Genomic DNA, 7553 nt, shown 5'->3' with positions numbered 1-7553 from the left:
ATATGCCACCTCATCAACATTGCTTAATTGGTATGCATAATACTACCTGTGACGACCAGCCACCGGTGTTATGTACGATTGAACGACATAGACGGTTTTACGAATTAATTAAAGTACATTTAGTATTTTTAGGGAAATTAAGGTACAATTAGTGACACAACTCCAAAAGTGCAATATATTCTTTTTTACTATTTAGAGTTTTTCCATTGGACCATATAAAATTTGCCCAATTATATTGGAAGCCAATCAGTCAAACTATCAGTATTCCTGTTTCTTTTCATGTTCGATCGTGCATTGGCTGCCTCGCCTGTCTGGCTGCACACTAGCTACTTACATGAAATGATTAACCCGTGGATGAATTAAGTAACAGAATGGAACACTATATTTCATGACATCATGTGTGCATTATTATTATAATAAGCCGATCCCCCAACTTGATGACATAAACAGCCAAACTGGAGAATTAAATCTGAGATTTCTAGCCTGGCCAGCAGAGCTGCTTGATACATCTCACCTCAAGAGAGAGATATTCTCTTCCAACAAAAACATGTCAAATAGAATTAAGACATTCATTAGCTGGTGGAAATGGGACTAGCCTAAATGAATCCCAGAAGAAGATGCTTGTGGGATTAGCATTCCTGGACCGTGTAATTAACGAAGGAACCGATGTGATTCTTCCGGTGCCTAGATGGATATAACCGTACGTCAGACGAGCCGCGTCCGCTGCTGCATGTGCATGTCACTCATCCTGCTTTCTCTCTCTCTCTCTCTCTCTGACTTGATTATGGATTATCATACTCTGCACAGGTAGGCGAGGATGTGAGGAGAGACTAGAGATCCATGGAGTCTGCCTCTGTGCCAGGAGGCGATTCCCCTAGTATAAAAGCACGTCGAAGTGGTCCACACAAACCACAGCCAAAGCATAAGGCAGATCCAATAGAGAAGAGAGTGGCGTACCGGCCCTTTCCAGGCCACCTGGCCCTCTTGCCCTCGAGTTCAGCTCGGATGAACGATGTGAGGAAGCAAGAGAAGCAAAAGGGAAGAGGGGGCGGAGGTGGAAGCGGAGGAGGGAGGCTGGCGAGGATTCTGCGGGAGCACAGGGCCAGGCTATACATCATCCGGCGATGCGTCGTCATGCTGCTCTGCCACCATGACTGATGCTCGCTCCTCCATCGATCGATGTTTACCTGCGACCCTGCCCCTGCTACATCTCTGCTTGGTCGTCTGTCCAGCCACCATGTATCTAGGTTAGCAGTTATTGTTGTTGCTGCCTTGTTGGATCACAGTTTTGTCTGTTTGTTCATACGCTGTGCAGGCTTGGCAGATTAACACTTTCGTGTACATACATAGGCAGGGGACGTAGGTAGTAGTTGTTTGCTGACTGTTACTCTGGGTTTGGAGGTTTGTTCGGAGTGTGGCGTGGTGCTCCCAAGTCCTGCAATGGCGAGGATGCACATGTATCAATCTGTACTGGGTACGCTGTTGCATCTCGGTTGCGTTTTTGCTATGTGCGAAACAAAAGGCCAAAAAAAGAAGAAACAGGCTGTCTAGCTCGTTGTCTTCCATGGTGTGATTTTTGCAGCTGAGGCATGATTGCCATCAAAATGTTCTTGCGTCCTCCAAAGATCATTTGTTTGGACGATTCTACACACATATAGCCATGTCAAGTGAGCATTTTTGCGAGCTTAATTTGTGGCGGTAATATCCAAATGAAACCGCAAAAGTACGAGAGTACTCTGTCTCTTTGGTCAAAATCTTCTATATCTAAATAGCTAGCCCCCACTAACATATTTCTTTCAACATGCAAGCATGCCACCTCATCATTCAACATGCATAGAAAAGGCCCATCCCAATATGCAACTATGCATATTAAAAATCCACTTCAACATGCAAATATGCATGCATGTAAAATTCCATTCTATTATGATATTAAATTTAATTCATATATAATTTTAAAAACTATTATTTCAAATATTCATGTTTCATATAACCAAAATCTCACTAAAATACTGCAAAATATTCCCGCAACAACGTGCGGGGCATCATCTAGTTTAAATAGTTGTGCACACAACCAAATAAAAGTCCACACTTATCTTATATTATTTGTGAGAAAAAAAGATGGTCAGAAAAACTGGGAGCATTGTTACTTGTGCTTTGGGGGGGGGGGGGGGGGGGTTCAGTACGTACTTTAGAAACTAAAACCATACACAAAAAATAATGGGAATCCGTATCTTAACTTTCGTCCTCCCGGTATAGAAAATGTACTTGTGCTGCTGAGACAACTGGTTTAAGTATTGATTAAACCCCTTTGCTAAGAGTTCTCTAGCTTTAACTAGCTGGATGGCTGGCATACTTGCACCGGTAAATTTACAAAACAAAGGATGTTTTTGACAAATTTTATGTTTTAGTTATTGCTTATGTGGTCAACGTCAATAACGATGTCATTGATAGAGGAACATTTGTAGCCAAAATATTGTCTTGTGAAGTAATAAGTCCTTCTATAAGTTTCATTAGATTGTTAAAGAACCCTCGTGTGACAACTGAATATCTATGGGCACATTCAGATCTGTGGTCCAATGTACAAGCCCATAGAGTTTACCATTGATCTCAAGCCTTCGATCTTCCACTCATTAGCAATTTGTGATACAGTAGGCTAGTCCTGGGATCTCATCTCGAGAACCTATAGAGTTTACAATAGTCGGAAAACTTGCAAACGCAATGACCTGGTCCATAAACTTGCATTGCGGGTACAAATTGATCTAAAATCGCCTCAAAGACATGTGACACCGCGTTTCTGCAAAATGCTCTGAAATTAAAAGAAATTGCACACTTGTCCTGAATAATTCACAACTATTGTCATGTGTGGAGGTCCTTCATAATTTTAGGTAACAAGCTTGCTTCCAACATAAAACATTTGGTTACTAGTTAACGTCATTGTTTGAATCTTTTCAGTAAGAACCCTAGTCTCGTCTTTATTTGATTCTTTATGGGAAAAACACAGTAACCCCCTCATATTGTACCAAATTACCTTATACAATTTTATGTGACATATTTGAGTAACAAGTAGCATGGATTGTTGGAGTATAGCTAGTGTATAATTGTATGCACAATTTAGTGCGGGCTATGCACTTATACTAACATATACCCTAATTTTAGGCTCTCACACTAATGTGGTGGATCCTTGTTATAATATTTTGTTTTCCTATGATAGGGAAATTTACAGAAATCACACTATGTAAAGTTTGTGATGTGTAAGTGAAACACGAATTTGATAGTGGTGTTGTTTACATTTTCCATCGTTGTATAGTTAGTGTGAGCCCCCCTCCCCCCCAATCCGCCTTCTATTTCTCCTAAGTTTCACCAAATATTTGTTGTAATGTATCTTAGCAACAATTGACATGGACTTCGGAGTATACCATATGTTTAGGCTCTAATACTAATGCGGTGGTCCTGTTTTTTTTCTCCTTTTCGCTTAAACGGAGTAAATTAATGGACATAAGGCTATGTAAAATCCACGATGCATATGTGAAATGAGATCTTGATGGTGGTTTTCTTTAGTTTTTTCAAGCATTCTATATAGTTCGTAACACTACTAGGGAAAAGCCTAGCAGTAGTGCGTGTTTTAGGCCTACCAGTAGCGCGGGTGGCAGCGCTACTGGTACGACGCTACAGCTGCTATACCCACTTAGTAGTAGCGCTTCCTAGAAAGGGCGCTACTGGTAATTACTAGTAGCGCTTCTCGCAGCCCGCGCTACTACTATTATTCCGTATTATATTTATTTTTTATTTCATGTTGTATTCATACACCTTTATACAAGTTTTCATACATCAGTAATTTAGATATTGTTTTTACATCATAATGAGTTACTACATCACTGGTTGAAAGAACTATGGACTAGTTTCAAGTGGATGGACATCCACTTGAAACTAATCCGCGGTTCTTTCACCGAATGATATAATAAATATCATCATCATCATCACATCATCATCATCATCATCATCATATCATTAACAACTTATCATCATAATACATCATTGTCATATAACACCTCCTCATGATCATTGTTTTCATCAATGAGACATCACATAGCAAGTTGGTCACTAGTTATAATCATAACTACTCCTCGTATCAACTCTAACACATTGTACAACATAATAAACATTGTACCTCATAGGACCTACTACATTCTCTTAGGACCTACTACATTCTCTTAGATAAAATAGCATAGAACAAGATAGGCCCTGACTCTCCATTATGGAGAATGGAGATTATCCTGTCTCCAATTCTTGTTTTTCGCACAATGTTGCTTCCAAGAACCTCCTTACGACTGTCCATACATTTTTTTCCATTCTTTGATTACCATGTCTTCACCGGTTTTAGAAATCCAATATGGACAGGTGTGATTCGTAGGATGACCTGGCTGTATGTTCAAAACATCAAGTCGACCATTCTGAAACATCAGATGAGGCACACAATCCCTCAGGATTTTCTATTGAAAATCTAGTAATAACTTCGTAGTTAGCAATGTAGTTCAGTTTTAGAAGTATGCAAAAGATGCACGGATGTCGTAATAGTAAAAATCTTACAATGGCATCTCCATGGATGTTACCGTGGTTCAAAACGTGCACTAGTGGAACATATTGACCATAATGTGGAGGAGTTTGATAATAGATATTGTACTTCTTAAGATCAGTACGAAATGCGATCAGATGATTTTTCTCCTGATAAGTTAATCCTGAGCCATCGGTGTTGTAGGTTCTGTCTACCATCTTCCGCGCATTGTTTGGAGAACGAAAGTAAGCTGTCAATGGAAATAAGCTGTCAACTATTTTGAAATAAACAATATAAATTAGTTAATAACTATGTTTGAGAAACTCACATAGCGGTAGAATTGGAAGCGTATCAACAAGGACCCAAATGTCCATATTGTCTTGCTCAATGTCAGGATCACCAAGATCCATGGTGATAAGCATACCCTCATAAAAACCATACATCTTGCAAAATGCTTCCCAATTTGTGCAATCAAAATGGGTTACGCTCTCAGAATTGTACAAATTTACTTCAAAATCCATACCATGATGGGTCCTTAGGTGAATTTTCTTTGTTTCGAAACTTTCATGGTCTTCAAAATCCATCCTCTCCAAGACATAGCGTCTTGCATGGCATGGGATAATCTAGTCGAATTGTAAAAGATAAAAATTACACGTTGAAATAGTTGAAGTCGTGCTTAATTACGAAAAAACATTTGTCGTCGTTGCGTACCGTTTCAACATCGAAGGTCTCCTGGAGCTTAATGCTGAAGCGCCAATCTTCGTCCAGGTGAGGCCTGTCGCACAAACCTCGATTGTCCTTGCACCAGTCGCACTCCCCCGGAAGAATTTCGTCGTCCGATGACGACATTTCATATGTTCATAATTCAAAGATTAAACTTGTATAATTAAATATATGTACTACAAAAACTAAATTAGATCATTATTATTCATCACGGGCATAATATCGTTTAATTATCTTTCTAGAAATTCCAGGCCACTCGATATTTCCTACATATTCTAGCACAAGTCATGCCAAAATTCACAGAAAAATCCGGTATGACCTTTGCTAAAAAAGAACATATCGAACGCTTGAAATTTACCGGAACAGAAATTAATCAACACTCCGGTAAAACATAGGCAAGCACATATCCTATTTGAGCAACACAAGATATACATGTTTTTATCTACATCATATGAGCATTCAAACTTGATGGTCATTGCATTTCAACGGTTGAAAATATGAACAAAAACATTTCCAATTATCTTATAGGACTCATATTGACATGAAGATTTGGCTGGTCTCACCTTGAGGTCGGAGGGGGTCGGTGACAGGGATGACGACGGGGATGATGGAGGGGCCCCTTGATTTCTGCAAAAACAAAAACCTTATAAGGTATCAACTAATCAAATGCATACACCTTGCATAGTGGGGTCCAATTTGAGCATTCAAAATAGGAGTACTTCTCCAATTTGAGCATTCAATAAGAAAAACCAAATCATAAAATAAATAAGTATTCAAATTAGCATGCATTCAATAAGCAAAAGTAAATCATCTTTTGCGTCCGTACATCGTCGAATATTATCACTAATACATCTCGAATTGTATCATACATATAACATCACTAATACAACTAAAACCCTAGCAAACGATGGGTATCGGCGCGGGAGGTGGACACCCAAAGAGAAGGAACCATCACAGGATCATAGCTCCAGTGAGATCCCTGAAGAACCTGCCAGGTATTGGAGAACCTGTCCTCCAACGCAACCATGTAGCGACGGACGTGCGTGTCCTCCATGCTGACACGGTGACGTACCACCTCCGTGGGGTCCTCAAGCCTCTGCACCGTCACTAGCCCACGCGACCGCCACCGAAGAAGGTTCGGGTCAACGACGGGTTGTCTCCTCACCAAGCTGCGCCCTCGGTAGGTAGCACCTCCCAGTACCAGCCCGACGGAGCCCAGTCCTGGACATGGCCCCTTTGATCAAGCAGGTGTCCTTCGCCGAGTCGACGACGAGGATGCGGGATAGGCATGGTCGACGTCGATGCGGGAATAATTGCTTTAAAAAAAAATAACAACTAAACATAAATTTTCTTACTAAAAATAAACTAGTTCTATTAATTCAGCTAAACAATTACTATAAATAAAAACAAACTAGTTCTTACTAAAAATAAACTAGTTCAACTAGTTCTATTAATTTTCTTAGTAAAAATACACTAGTTCTATTAATTTAACTAGTTCTTACTAAAAATAAACTAGTTCAAGTAGTTCTATTATTTTTCTTACCAATTCTATTAAACACTACGTACTTCCCTAGTTCTTAAGCATCTACAAGTACTAACTAATTAGATGAACCCTACCTAGGAACTACTGCCCTAATTAGCATCTAATTTGATGAACCCTAACTAATTTGATGCACTTTAAAATTTGATGAACCCTAGCTAGGCAGACGTAGGGGAGGAGGAGGTGTAGGCGTGCTCACCTCGGGTGCCGGCGGAGTTAGGGAGCGGCCGAGGGAGGGGCAGGCGGCGTCAAGGTTGGGGTCGGGGCTCGGGCGCGCGGCGTTGAGGTCAGGGTCGGGGGCGGCATCAAGGTCGGGGTCAGGGGCGGCGTCGAGGTCGGGGTCGGGGCGGCGTCGAGGGCGTGCGACAGCCGACGGCGACGCAAGGCGACTACGGCGGCGACAACAGATGAGTTTGGTTTGGGGGAAGTGGCCGTGGGGAAGAAGGAGCGTGCGGTTAAGTCAAAAGGAGCAGTAGCGCGTTCAAAAAGTGCTACTGCTACATTAGCTATAGCTAACTTAGCTACAACGCTGGCTGACATAACGCGCTACTGCTAAGTTAGCTATAGCGCTTATCCTGAAAACACGTTGTTGCTACGCCTTTCTCCTTTATTTCCCTTTTTCATTTGTTTTCCTTCACATTTTCTTTTTTCCCTCCCCTTTTTCTATTTCTTTCATTTTCATTTACTTTTCTATATGTTTTACATTTTATTTTCCTTTCATTAGCAGTAGCGCTTTAT

The 7553-nt window shown here is 40.8% G+C and overlaps 1 pseudogene; it reads left to right on the top strand.

Moving 5' to 3' along the window:
• Positions 1-932: 932 nt before the first annotated feature.
• LOC147992410 (small polypeptide DEVIL 4 pseudogene) lies at positions 933-1593 on the top strand (annotated as a pseudogene).
• Positions 1594-7553: the final 5960 nt, after the last annotated feature.

The sequence above is a fragment of the Triticum urartu genome, chromosome 1A, assembly GCF_056163025.1.
Source record: "Triticum urartu cultivar PI428250 chromosome 1A, HENAU_Tu73, whole genome shotgun sequence".
In the NCBI taxonomy this organism is placed as follows: Eukaryota; Viridiplantae; Streptophyta; class Magnoliopsida; order Poales; family Poaceae; genus Triticum; species Triticum urartu.
This window is presented reverse-complemented; position numbering and strand designations above follow the sequence as displayed.